The 15009-nt window shown below is 35.6% G+C and overlaps 2 non-coding genes across 2 annotated transcripts; both read right to left on the bottom strand.

The window, feature by feature from the left end:
* Positions 1 to 2648: 2648 nt before the first annotated feature.
* On the bottom strand, positions 2649 to 2721 carry TRNAL-UAA (transfer RNA leucine (anticodon UAA)). The gene has a single exon. It is a non-coding gene; the product is annotated as a tRNA-Leu (tRNA).
* A 3952-nt stretch (positions 2722 to 6673) lies between these two features.
* TRNAL-UAA (transfer RNA leucine (anticodon UAA)) lies at positions 6674 to 6746 on the bottom strand. Its single transcript has one exon. It is a non-coding gene; the product is annotated as a tRNA-Leu (tRNA).
* Between the last annotated feature and the right edge of the window lie 8263 nt (positions 6747 to 15009).

The raw sequence follows: 15009 nt of genomic DNA, 5'->3' as shown, positions 1-15009 counted from the left end.
AGTGACCACATTTTAGAAATTATTTTGCACAATGAGTTAATCAACACCTGCAATTACTATTGTCAGCCTATAGGTGTTTTCACTCTGAACCATCCAGCATTGCAAGTATGCCAGTTTAGTGCCCAGCTTTTGCTTGCAGAGACAATCAACCCATACATTTTTAAGTGGGCTCTACTCACTGGAGCAATGTCAAATATGTAGATGCTTTGTCTCACCATTAAAGTAGAAACCTCCTATATTTCAAATTAAAGATGACGGACCTGTGTGGAGCTTGTGTTTTTTGCCTTTTTGACTTTGTCCACAGCATATTTTTTAAGGACATTTGTCTCAGTAATGCCTCAGTGTTTCAAAGTCAAACAAGCTGACTATAATCATTCAGCTAGTGTCTGATAAGTGCTGTCTGTTTCAGCTATCAGGTTACCTTTTAATCCTCTTACAGCTAAGTCAATCTGAAATAAAACAAAATAGAGGAAAAATTACTAAAAAACATTCATGTGTTCAAAAGGAAAAAGTTACCGTTTCTCAAATTTTTAACATTTTGTTTTCTGTAGATAGTTAAGATTTTTAGGCCTTTTGATCATGATCAGTCCATGTGCTTTGTTTAATATCTCCTTAAAATGTAAATGGTGAAGAAAAAGCATTTTGCCAAAACCCGGGACCTTTAGATCTTCAGTCTAACGCTCTCCCAACTGAGCTATTTCGGCCATATCTATACAGTTTCTGGGGGGTTTGACACTCTGCAAATGTCAAGTGTCACACCTGGAGGGATATATTATAATTTTTCATTTGACTGTTTTTTGAAGCATGATTTCTATTTGAAACGCCTTCCATTTTGCTGTACATATTTAATAACATTCATTAACTATTTGTGAATGAGTAGAAAAAGACAGCAATTTTGCCATTGAATTTTTACATTTTCAGTTTGTCTCCATGCACCAGTATAATTCTGACCCTGTGCTTCTAGAATAGGTCATGGTCGCACATAAAACACAATTTGCATGCATAATGTTACATCAAGTTTTATTTTTTATGAGATGCAAACAATTGGAGCAAAAAAGAGACAAAAATTTAGAGAAAATATTTTATTGATTGTTAAAAGTGAGACCATTTGTCCCAAAATGTGCTGAAACATGTCAGAATGACATGGGCATTTCACATTTTTTAAACTATGATTACCTACTTGTTAAGTTTTTGTTTATTAAGTATCGTTATGGTCTATTGATGTATGAGGTGAAAACTATGAAAGTAGACTTACCAGCAAATCCGTTTCTAGATATATTTCATGACAGCACTGTAGAAGGTTGATTCCCTACCCTAATAGGGACAGAGAACACAAAGAGGTGAAATAGTCCCTCCTCATTGACTGTCCAAAGGATTTTTCTAGTGCCAAAAGAACAACAGACATATGCACAAAAAATCTGTTTGATGTTACTAGAGTTCTTTTTTGAGAGGACAAATTCAGATTCACTCCAAAGACTCTCAGGAAATTTTTCAAAACCACATTACTAAGTTTTGTTTGACCTCATCTAATCAATAAATGAAGATAAAGTTTCTTGAAATTAAATGTTGATGTCAGAAGTGGGATTTGAACCCACACCTCCACGGGAGACTGCGACCTGAACGCTGCGCCTTAGACCGCTCGGCCATCCTGACTTCGATTTGCAATTGGAACTTAACTCCTTCCATGCTAGTCAGCAGAAATGTTACCATTCCTTGTGATTAAAAACTTGTCACACCACCCCAAAAAAGTCAATAAATAACATTTTTTATATGCGTACTTTTCGTCTGCATTAATTTTTAAACCTCCATTTATTTTGTTTGGATATTAGAAATGTTAGATTTCTCACAAATGCGGTGATGCACCACATTTCTTCAGAAACTACTGTTTGGCCACACAGCAGGGCTTTGAAAGGAAGAGCCCTATTTGGGTTTTGCAATGCAGATTTTGCAGGAATACCTTGCAGATGAAATTTGCAGAGTACCAAAACAGCAGAAAACCTCCCAAAGTGACCACATTTTAGAAATTATTTTGCACAATGAGTTAATCAACACCTGCAATTACTATTGTCAGCCTATAGGTGTTTTCACTCTGAACCATCCAGCATTGCAAGTATGCCAGTTTAGTGCCCAGCTTTTGCTTGCAGAGTCAAGCAACCCATACATTTTTAAGTGGGCTCTACTCACTGGAGCAATGTCAAATATGTAGATGCTTTGTCTCACCATTAAAGTAGAAACCTCCTATATTTCAAATTAAAGATGACGGACCTGTGTGGAGGTTGTATTTTTTGCCTTTTTGACTTTGTCCACAGCATATTTTTTAAGGACATTTGTCTCAGTAATGCCTCAGTGTTTCAAAGTCAAACAAGCTGACTATAATCATTCAGCTAGTGTCTGATAAGTGCTGTCTCTTTCAGCTATCAGGTTACCTTTTAATCCTCTTACAGCTAAGTCAATCTGAAATAAAACAAAATAGAGGAAAAATTACTAAAAAACATTCATGTGTTCAAAAGGAAAAAGTTACCGTTTCTCAAATTTTTAACATTTTGTTTTCTGTAGATAGTTAAGATTTTTAGACCTTTTGATCATGATCAGTCCATGTGCTTTGTTTAATATCTCCTTAAAATGTAAACGGTGAAGAAAAAGCAATTTGCCGAAACCCGGGATTGGACCAGGGACCTTTAGATCTTAAGTCTAACGCTCTCCCAACTGAGCTATTTCGGCCATATCTATACATTTTCTGGGGGGTTTGACACTCTGCAAATGTCAAGTGTCACACCTGGAGGGATATATTATAATTTTTCATTTGACTGTTTTTTGAAGCATGATTTCTATTTGAAACGCCTTCCATTTTGCTGTACATATTTAATAACATTCATTAACTATTTGTGAATGAGTAGAAAAAGACAGCAATTTTGCCATTGAATTTTTACATTTTCAGTTTGTCTCCATGCACCAGTATAATTCTGACCCTGTGCTTCTAGAATAGGTCATGGTCGCACATAAAACACAATTTGCATGCATAATGTTACATCAAGTTTTATTTTTTATGAGATGCAAACAATTGGAGCAAAAAAGAGACAAAAATTTAGAGAAAATATTTTATTGATTGTTAAAAGTGAGACCATTTGTCCCAAAATGTGCTGAAACATGTCAGAAGGACATGGGCATTTCACATTTTTTAAACTATGATTACCTACTTGTTAAGTTTTTGTTTATTAAGTATCGTTATGGTCTATTGATGTATGAGGTGAAAACTATGAAAGTAGACTTACCAGCAAATCCGTTTCTAGATATATTTCATGACAGCACTGTAGAAGGTTGATTCCCTACCCTAATAGGGACAGAGAACACAAAGAGGTGAAATTGTCCCTCCTCATTGACTGTCCAAAGGATTTTTCTAGTGCCAAAAGAACAACAGACATATGCACAAAAAACCTGTTTGATGTTCCTAGAGTTCTTTTTTGAGAGGACAAATTCAGATTCACTCCAAAGACTCTCAGGAAATTTTTCAAAACCACATTACTAAGTTTTGTTTGACCTCATCTAATCAATAAATGAAGATAAAGTTTCTTGAAATTAAATGTTGATGTCAGAAGTGGGATTTGAACCCAGGGGAGACTGCAAACTGAACGCAGCGCCTTAGACCGCTCGGCCATCCCAACTTTGACATGCAACTGGAACTTAACTCCTTCCATGCTAGTCAGCAGAAATGTTACCATTCCTTGTGATTAAAAACTTGTCACACCACCCCAAAAAAGTCAATAAATAACATTTTTTATATGCGTACTTTTCGTCTGCATTAATTTTTAAACCTCCATTTATTTTGTTTGGATATTAGAAATGTTAGATTTCTCACAAATGCGGTGATGCACCACATTTCTTCAGAAACTACTGTTTGGCCACACAGCAGGGCTTTGAAAGGAAGAGCCCTATTTGGGTTTTGCAATGCAGATTTTGCAGGAATACCTTGCAGATGAAATTTGCAGAGTACCAAAACAGCAGAAAACCTCCCAAAGTGACCACATTTTAGAATTTATTTTGCACAATGAGTTAATCAACACCTGCAATTACTATTGTCAGCCTATAGGTGTTTTCACTCTGAACCATCCAGCATTGCAAGTATGCCAGTTTAGTGCCCAGCTTTTGCTTGCAGAGACAAGCAACCCATACATTTTTAAGTGGGCTCTACTCACTGGAGCAATGTCAAATATGTAGATGCTTTGTCTCACCATTAAAGTAGAAACCTCCTATATTTCAAATTAAAGATGACGGACCTGTGTGGAGCTTGTGTTTTTTGCCTTTTTGACTTTGTCCACAGCATATTTTTAAGGACACTTGTCTCAGTAATGCCTCAGTGTTTCAAAGTCAAACAAGCTGACTATAATCTTTCAGCTAGTGTCTGATAAGTGCTGTCTGTTTCAGCTATCAGGTTACCTTTTAATCCTCTTACAGCTAAGTCAATCTGAAATAAAACAAAATAGAGGAAAAATTACTAAAAAACATTCATGTGTTCAAAAGGAAAAAGTTACCGTTTCTCAAATTTTTAACATTTTGTTTTCTGTAGATAGTTAAGATTTTTAGGCCTTTTGATCATGATCAGCCCATGTGCTTTGTTTAATATCTCCTTAAAATGTAAACGGTGAAGAAAAAGCATTTTGCCGAAACCCGGGATTGGACCAGTGACCTTTAGATCTTCAGTCTAACGCTCTCCCAACTGAGCTATTTCGGCCATATCTATACATTTTCTGGGGGGTTTGACACTCTGCAAATGTCAAGTGTCACACCTGGAGGGATATATTATAATTTTTCATTTGACTGTTTTTTGAAGCATGATTTCTATTTGAAACACCTTCCATTTTGCTGTACATATTTAATAACATTCATTAACTATTTGTGAATGAGTAGAAAAAGACAGCAATTTTGCCATTGAATTTTTACATTTTCAGTTTGTCTCCATGCACCAGTATAATTCTGACCCTGTGCTTCTAGAATAGGTCATGGTCGCACATAAAACACAATTTGCATGCATAATGTTACATCAAGTTTTATTTTTTATGAGATGCAAACAATTGGAGCAAAAAAGAGACAAAAATTTAGAGAAAATATTTTATTGATTGTTAAAAGTGAGACCATTTGTCCCAAAATGTGCTGAAACATGTCAGAATGACATGGGCATTTCACATTTTTTAAACTATGATTACCTACTTGTTAAGTTTTTGTTTATTAAGTATCGTTATGGTCTATTGATGTATGAGGTGAAAACTATGAAAGTAGACTTACCAGCAAATCCGTTTCTAGATATATTTCATGACAGCACTGTAGAAGGTTGATTCCCTACCCTAATAGGGACAGAGAACACAAAGAGGTGAAATAGTCCCTCCTCATTGACTGTCCAAAGGATTTTTCTAGTGCCAAAAGAACAACAGACATATGCACAAAAAATCTGTTTGATGTTACTAGAGTTCTTTTTTGAGAGGACAAATTCAGATTCACTCCAAAGACTCTCAGGAAATTTTTCAAAACCACATTACTAAGTTTTGTTTGACCTCATCTAATCAATAAATGAAGATAAAGTTTCTTGAAATTAAATGTTGATGTCAGAAGTGGGATTTGAACCCACACCTCCACGGGAGACTGCGACCTGAACGCTGCGCCTTAGACCGCTCGGCCATCCTGACTTCGATTTGCAATTGGAACTTAACTCCTTCCATGCTAGTCAGCAGAAATGTTACCATTCCTTGTGATTAAAAACTTGTCACACCACCCCAAAAAAGTCAATAAATAACATTTTTTATATGCGTACTTTTCGTCTGCATTAATTTTTAAACCTCCATTTATTTTGTTTGGATATTAGAAATGTTAGATTTCTCACAAATGCGGTGATGCACCACATTTCTTCAGAAACTACTGTTTGGCCACACAGCAGGGCTTTGAAAGGAAGAGCCCTATTTGGGTTTTGCAATGCAGATTTTGCAGGAATACCTTGCAGATGAAATTTGCAGAGTACCAAAACAGCAGAAAACCTCCCAAAGTGACCACATTTTAGAAATTATTTTGCACAATGAGTTAATCAACACCTGCAATTACTATTGTCAGCCTATAGGTGTTTTCACTCTGAACCATCCAGCATTGCAAGTATGCCAGTTTAGTGCCCAGCTTTTGCTTGCAGAGTCAAGCAACCCATACATTTTTAAGTGGGCTCTACTCACTGGAGCAATGTCAAATATGTAGATGCTTTGTCTCACCATTAAAGTAGAAACCTCCTATATTTCAAATTAAAGATGACGGACCTGTGTGGAGGTTGTATTTTTTGCCTTTTTGACTTTGTCCACAGCATATTTTTTAAGGACATTTGTCTCAGTAATGCCTCAGTGTTTCAAAGTCAAACAAGCTGACTATAATCATTCAGCTAGTGTCTGATAAGTGCTGTCTCTTTCAGCTATCAGGTTACCTTTTAATCCTCTTACAGCTAAGTCAATCTGAAATAAAACAAAATAGAGGAAAAATTACTAAAAAACATTCATGTGTTCAAAAGGAAAAAGTTACCGTTTCTCAAATTTTTAACATTTTGTTTTCTGTAGATAGTTAAGATTTTTAGACCTTTTGATCATGATCAGTCCATGTGCTTTGTTTAATATCTCCTTAAAATGTAAACGGTGAAGAAAAAGCAATTTGCCGAAACCCGGGATTGGACCAGGGACCTTTAGATCTTAAGTCTAACGCTCTCCCAACTGAGCTATTTCGGCCATATCTATACATTTTCTGGGGGGTTTGACACTCTGCAAATGTCAAGTGTCACACCTGGAGGGATATATTATAATTTTTCATTTGACTGTTTTTTGAAGCATGATTTCTATTTGAAACGCCTTCCATTTTGCTGTACATATTTAATAACATTCATTAACTATTTGTGAATGAGTAGAAAAAGACAGCAATTTTGCCATTGAATTTTTACATTTTCAGTTTGTCTCCATGCACCAGTATAATTCTGACCCTGTGCTTCTAGAATAGGTCATGGTCGCACATAAAACACAATTTGCATGCATAATGTTACATCAAGTTTTATTTTTTATGAGATGCAAACAATTGGAGCAAAAAAGAGACAAAAATTTAGAGAAAATATTTTATTGATTGTTAAAAGTGAGACCATTTGTCCCAAAATGTGCTGAAACATGTCAGAAGGACATGGGCATTTCACATTTTTTAAACTATGATTACCTACTTGTTAAGTTTTTGTTTATTAAGTATCGTTATGGTCTATTGATGTATGAGGTGAAAACTATGAAAGTAGACTTACCAGCAAATCCGTTTCTAGATATATTTCATGACAGCACTGTAGAAGGTTGATTCCCTACCCTAATAGGGACAGAGAACACAAAGAGGTGAAATTGTCCCTCCTCATTGACTGTCCAAAGGATTTTTCTAGTGCCAAAAGAACAACAGACATATGCACAAAAAACCTGTTTGATGTTCCTAGAGTTCTTTTTTGAGAGGACAAATTCAGATTCACTCCAAAGACTCTCAGGAAATTTTTCAAAACCACATTACTAAGTTTTGTTTGACCTCATCTAATCAATAAATGAAGATAAAGTTTCTTGAAATTAAATGTTGATGTCAGAAGTGGGATTTGAACCCAGGGGAGACTGCAAACTGAACGCAGCGCCTTAGACCGCTCGGCCATCCCAACTTTGACATGCAACTGGAACTTAACTCCTTCCATGCTAGTCAGCAGAAATGTTACCATTCCTTGTGATTAAAAACTTGTCACACCACCCCAAAAAAGTCAATAAATAACATTTTTTATATGCGTACTTTTCGTCTGCATTAATTTTTAAACCTCCATTTATTTTGTTTGGATATTAGAAATGTTAGATTTCTCACAAATGCGGTGATGCACCACATTTCTTCAGAAACTACTGTTTGGCCACACAGCAGGGCTTTGAAAGGAAGAGCCCTATTTGGGTTTTGCAATGCAGATTTTGCAGGAATACCTTGCAGATGAAATTTGCAGAGTACCAAAACAGCAGAAAACCTCCCAAAGTGACCACATTTTAGAATTTATTTTGCACAATGAGTTAATCAACACCTGCAATTACTATTGTCAGCCTATAGGTGTTTTCACTCTGAACCATCCAGCATTGCAAGTATGCCAGTTTAGTGCCCAGCTTTTGCTTGCAGAGACAAGCAACCCATACATTTTTAAGTGGGCTCTACTCACTGGAGCAATGTCAAATATGTAGATGCTTTGTCTCACCATTAAAGTAGAAACCTCCTATATTTCAAATTAAAGATGACGGACCTGTGTGGAGCTTGTGTTTTTTGCCTTTTTGACTTTGTCCACAGCATATTTTTAAGGACACTTGTCTCAGTAATGCCTCAGTGTTTCAAAGTCAAACAAGCTGACTATAATCATTCAGCTAGTGTCTGATAAGTGCTGTCTGTTTCAGCTATCAGGTTACCTTTTAATCCTCTTACAGCTAAGTCAATCTGAAATAAAACAAAATAGAGGAAAAATTACTAAAAAACATTCATGTGTTCAAAAGGAAAAAGTTACCGTTTCTCAAATTTTTAACATTTTGTTTTCTGTAGATAGTTAAGATTTTTAGGCCTTTTGATCATGATCAGCCCATGTGCTTTGTTTAATATCTCCTTAAAATGTAAACGGTGAAGAAAAAGCATTTTGCCGAAACCCGGGATTGGACCAGTGACCTTTAGATCTTCAGTCTAACGCTCTCCCAACTGAGCTATTTCGGCCATATCTATACATTTTCTGGGGGGTTTGACACTCTGCAAATGTCAAGTGTCACACCTGGAGGGATATATTATAATTTTTCATTTGACTGTTTTTTGAAGCATGATTTCTATTTGAAACACCTTCCATTTTGCTGTACATATTTAATAACATTCATTAACTATTTGTGAATGAGTAGAAAAAGACAGCAATTTTGCCATTGAATTTTTACATTTTCAGTTTGTCTCCATGCACCAGTATAATTCTGACCCTGTGCTTCTAGAATAGGTCATGGTCGCACATAAAACACAATTTGCATGCATAATGTTACATCAAGTTTTATTTTTTATGAGATGCAAACAATTGGAGCAAAAAAGAGACAAAAATTTAGAGAAAATATTTTATTGATTGTTAAAAGTGAGACCATTTGTCCCAAAATGTGCTGAAACATGTCAGAAGGACATGGGCATTTCACATTTTTTAAACTATGATTACCTACTTGTTAAGTTTTTGTTTATTAAGTATCGCTATGGTCTATTGATGTATGAGGTGAAAACTATGAAAGTAGACTTACCAGCAAATCCGTTTCTAGATATATTTCATGACAGCACTGTAGAAGGTTGATTCACTACCCTAATAGGGACAGAGAACACAAAGAGGTGAAATAGTCCCTCGTCATTGACTGTCCAAAGGATTTTTCTAGTGCCAAAAGAACAACAGACATATGCACAAAAAATCTGTTTGATGTTCCTAGAGTTCTTTTTTGAGAGGACAAATTCAGAATCACTCCAAAGACTCTCAGGAAATTTTTCAAAACCACATTACTAAGTTTTGTTTGACCTCATCTAATCAATAAATGAAGATAAAGTTTCTTGAAATTAAATGTTGATGTCAGAAGTGGGATTTGAACCCACGCCTCCAGGGGAGACTGCGACCTGCGACTGCGACAAAATTGAGGAAAAATTACTAAAAAACATTCATGTGTTCAAAAGGAAAAAGTTACCGTTTCTCAAATTTTTAACAGAGACTGCGACCTGAACGCAGCGCCTTAGACCGCTCGGCCATCCTGACTTCGATATGCAATTGGAACTTAACTCCTTCCATGCTAGTCAGCAGAAATGTTACCATTCCTTGTGATTAAAAACTTGTCACACCACCCCAAAAAAGTCAATAAATGACATTTTTTATATGCGTACTTTTCGTCTGCATTAATTTTTAAAACTCCATTTATTTTGTTTGGATATTAGAAATGTTAGATTTCTCACAAATGCGGTGATGCACCACATTTCTTCAGAAACTACTGTTTGGCCACACAGCAGGTCTTTGAAAGGAAGAGCCCTATTTGGGTTTTGCAATGCAGATTTTGCAGGAATACCTTGCAGATGAAATTTGCAGAGTACCAAAACAGCAGAAAACCTCCCAAAGTGACCACATTTTAGAAATTATTTTGCACAATGAGTTAATCAACACCTGCAATTACTATTGTCAGCCTATAGGTGTTTTCACTCTGAACCATCCAGCATTGCAAGTATGCCAGTTAAGTGCCCAGCTTTTGCTTGCAGAGACAAGCAACCCATACATTTTTAAGTGGGCTCTACTCACTGGAGCAATGTCAAATATGTAGATGCTTTGTCTCACCATTAAAGTAGAAACCTCCTATATTTCAAATTAAAGATGACGGACCTGTGTGGAGCTTGTGTTTTTTGCCTTTTTGACTTTGTCCACAGCATATTTTTTAAGGACATTTGTCTCAGTAATGCCTCAGTGTTTCAAAGTCAAACAAGCTGACTATAATCATTCAGCTAGTGTCTGATAAGTGCTGTCTGTTTCAGCTATCAGGTTACCTTTTAATCCTGTTACAGCTAAGTCAATCTGAAATAAAACAAAATAGAGGAAAAATTACTAAAAAACATTCATGTGTTCAAAAGGAAAAAGTTACCGTTTCTCAAATTTTTAACATTTTGTTTTCTGTTTTCTGTAGATAGTTAAGATTTTTAGGCCTTTTGATCATGATCAGTCCATGTGCTTTGTTTAATATCTCCTTAAAATGTAAACGGTGAAGAAAAAGCATTTTGCCGAAACCCGGGATTGGACCAGGGACCTTTAGATCTTCAGTCTAACGCTCTCCCAACTGAGATATTTCGGCCATATCTATACATTTTCTGGGGGGTTTGACACTCTGCAAATGTCAAGTGTCACACCTGGAGGGATATATTATAATTTTTCATTTGACTGTTTTTTGAAGCATGATTTCTATTTGAAACGCCTTCCATTTTGCTGTACATATTTAATAACATTCATTAACTATTTGTGAATGAGTAGAAAAAGACAGCAATTTTGCCATTGAATTTTTACATTTTCAGTTTGTCTCCATGCACCAGTATGATTCTGACCCTGTGCTTCTAGAATAGGTCATGGTCGCACATAAAACACAATTTGCATGCATAATGTTACATCAAGTTTTATTTTTTATGAGATGCAAACAATTGGAGCAAAAAAGAGACAAAAATTTAGAGAAAACATTTTATTGATTGTTAAAAGTGAGACCATTTGTCCCAAAATGTGCTGAAACATGTCAGAAGGACATGGGCATTTCACATTTTTTAAACTATGATTACCTACTTGTTAAGTTTTTGTTTATTAAGTATCGTTATGGTCTATTGATGTATGAGGTGAAAACTATGAAAGTAGACTTACCAGCAAATCCGTTTCTAGATATATTTCATGACAGCACTGTAGAAGGTTGATTCCCTACCCTAATAGGGACAGAGAACACAAAGAGGTGAAATAGTCCCTCCTCATTGACTGTCCAAAGGATTTTTCTAGTGCCAAAAGAACAACAGACATATGCACAAAAAATCTGTTTGATGTTCCTAGAGTTCTTTTTTGAGAGGACAAATTCAGATTCACTCCAAAGACTCTCAGGAAATTTTTCAAAACCACATTACTAAGTTTTGTTTGACCTCATCTAATCAATAAATGAAGATAAAGTTTCTTGAAATTAAATGTTGATGTCAGAAGTGGGATTTGAACCCACGCCTCCATGGGAGACTGCGACCTGGGACTGCGACAAAATAGAGGAAAAATTACTAAAAAACATTCATGTGTTCAAAAGGAAAAAGTTACCGTTTCTCAAATTTTTAACATTTTGTTTTCTGTAGATAGTTAAGATTTTTAGGCCTTTTGATCATGATCAGTCCATGTGCTTTGTTTAATATCTCCTTAAAATGTAAACGGTGAAGAAAAAGCATTTTGCCGAAACCCGGGATTGGACCAGGGACCTTTAGATCTTCAGTCTAACGCTCTCCCAACATTTTATGGGGGGTTTGACACTCTGCAAATGTCAAGTGTCACACCTGGAGGGATATATTATAATTTTTCATTTGACTGTTTTTTGAAGCATGATTTCTATTTGAAACGCCTTCCATTTTGCTGTACATATTTAATTACATTCATTAACTATTTGTGAATGAGTAGAAAAAGACAGCAATTTTGCCATTGAATTTTTACATTTTCAGTTTGTCTCCATGCACCAGTATAATTCTGACCCTGTGCTTCTAGAATAGGTCATGGTCGCACATAAAACACAATTTGCATGCATAATGTTACATCAAGTTTTATTTTTTATGAGATGCAAACAATTGGAGCAAAAAAGAGACAAAAATTTAGAGAAAATATTTTATTGATTGTTAAAAGTGAGACCATTTGTCCCAAAATGTGCTGAAACATGTCAGAATGACATGGGCATTTCACATTTTTTAAACTATGATTACCTACTTGTTAAGTTTTTGTTTATTAAGTATCGTTATGGTCTATTGATGTATGAGGTGAAACTATGAAAGTAGACTTACCAGCAAATCCGTTTCTAGATATATTTCATGACAGCACTGTAGAAGGTTGATTCCCTACCCTAATAGGGACAGAGAACACAAAGAGGTGAAATAGTCCCTCCTCATTGACTGTCCAAAGGATTTTTCTAGTGCCAAAAGAACAACAGACATATGCACAAAAAATCTGTTTGATGTTCCTAGAGTTCTTTTTTGAGAGGACAAATTCAGATTCACTCCAAAGACTCTCAGGAAATTTTTCAAAACCACATTACTAAGTTTTGTTTGACCTCATCTAATCAATAAATGAAGATAAAGTTTCTTGAAATTAAATGTTGATGTCAGAAGTGGGATTTGAACCCACGCCTCCAGGGGAGACTGCGACCTGCGACTGCGACAAAATTGAGGAAAAATTACTAAAAAACATTCATGTGTTCAAAAGGAAAAAGTTACCGTTTCTCAAATTTTTAACAGAGACTGCGACCTGAACGCAGCGCCTTAGACCGCTCGGCCATACTGACTTCGATATGCAATTGGAACTTAACTCCTTCCATGCTAGTCAGCAGAAATGTTACCATTCCTTCTGATTAAAAACTTGTCACACCACCCCAAAAAAGTCAATAAATAACATTTTTTATATGCGTACTTTTCGTCTGCATTAATTTTTAAACCTCCATTTATTTTGTTTGGATATTAGAAATGTTAGATTTCTCACATATGCGGTGATGCACCACATTTCTTCAGAAACTACTGTTTGGCCACACAGCAGGTCTTTGAAAGGAAGAGCCGTATTTGGGTTTTGCAATGCAGATTTTGCAGGAATACCTTGCAGATGAAATTTGCAGAGTACCAAAACAGCAGAAAACCTCCCAAAGTGACCACATTTTAGAAATTATTTTGCACAATGAGTTAATCAACACCTGCAATTACTATTGTCAGCCTGTAGGTGTTTTCACTCTGAACCATCCAGCATTGCAAGTATGCCAGTTAAGTGCCCAGCTTTTGCTTGCAGAGACAAGCAACCCATACATTTTTAAGTGGGCTCTACTCACTGGAGCAATGTCAAATATGTAGATGCTTTGTCTCACCATTAAAGTAGAAACCTCCTATATTTCAAATTAAAGATGACGGACCTGTGTGGAGCTTGTGTTTTTTGCCTTTTTGACTTTGTCCACAGCATATTTTTTAAGGACATTTGTCTCAGTAATGCCTCAGTGTTTCAAAGTCAAACAAGCTGACTATAATCATTCAGCTAGTGTCTGATAAGTGCTGTCTGTTTCAGCTATCAGGTTACCTTTTAATCCTGTTACAGCTAAGTCAATCTGAAATAAAACAAAATAGAGGAAAAATTACTAAAAAACATTCATGTGTTCAAAAGGAAAAAGTTACCGTTTCTCAAATTTTTAACATTTTGTTTTCTGTTTTCTGTAGATAGTTAAGATTTTTAGGCCTTTTGATCATGATCAGTCCATGTGCTTTGTTTAATATCTCCTTAAAATGTAAACGGTGAAGAAAAAGCATTTTGCCGAAACCCGGGATTGGACCAGGGACCTTTAGATCTTCAGTCTAACGCTCTCCCAACTGAGATATTTCGGCCATATCTATACATTTTCTGGGGGGTTTGACACTCTGCAAATGTCAAGTGTCACACCTGGAGGGATATATTATAATTTTTCATTTGACTGTTTTTTGAAGCATGATTTCTATTTGAAACGCCTTCCATTTTGCTGTACATATTTAATAACATTCATTAACTATTTGTGAATGAGTAGAAAAAGACAGCAATTTTGCCATTGAATTTTTACATTTTCAGTTTGTCTCCATGCACCAGTATAGTTCTGACCCTGTGCTTCTAGAATAGGTCATGGTCGCACATAAAACACAATTTGCATGCATAATGTTACATCAAGTTTTATTTTTTATGAGATGCAAACAATTGGAGCAAAAAAGAGACAAAAATTTAGAGAAAACATTTTATTGATTGTTAAAAGTGAGACCATTTGTCCCAAAATGTGCTGAAACATGTCAGAATGACATGGGCATTTCACATTTTTTAAACTATGATTACCTACTTGTTAAGTTTTTGTTTATTAAGTATCGTTATGGTCTATTGATGTATGAGGTGAAAACTATGAAAGTAGACTTACCAGCAAATCCGTTTCTAGATATATTTCATGACAGCACTGTAGAAGGTTGATTCCCTACCCTAATAGGGACAGAGAACACAAAGAGGTGAAATAGTCCCTCCTCATTGACTGTCCAAAGGATTTTTCTAGTGCCAAAAGAACAACAGACATATGCACAAAAAATCTGTTTGATGTTCCTAGAGTTCTTTTTTGAGAGGACAAATTCAGATTCACTCCAAAGACTCTCAAGAAATTTTTCAAACCCACATTACCAAGTTACACATTACTAAGTTACTAATCAATAAATGAAGATAAAGTTTCTTGA

Source organism: Dendrobates tinctorius, unplaced genomic scaffold, assembly GCF_039654945.1.
Source record: "Dendrobates tinctorius isolate UK_male_01 unplaced genomic scaffold, ASM3965494v1 ptg000350l, whole genome shotgun sequence".
Lineage (NCBI taxonomy): Eukaryota > Metazoa > Chordata > Amphibia > Anura > Dendrobatidae > Dendrobates > Dendrobates tinctorius.
This window is presented reverse-complemented; position numbering and strand designations above follow the sequence as displayed.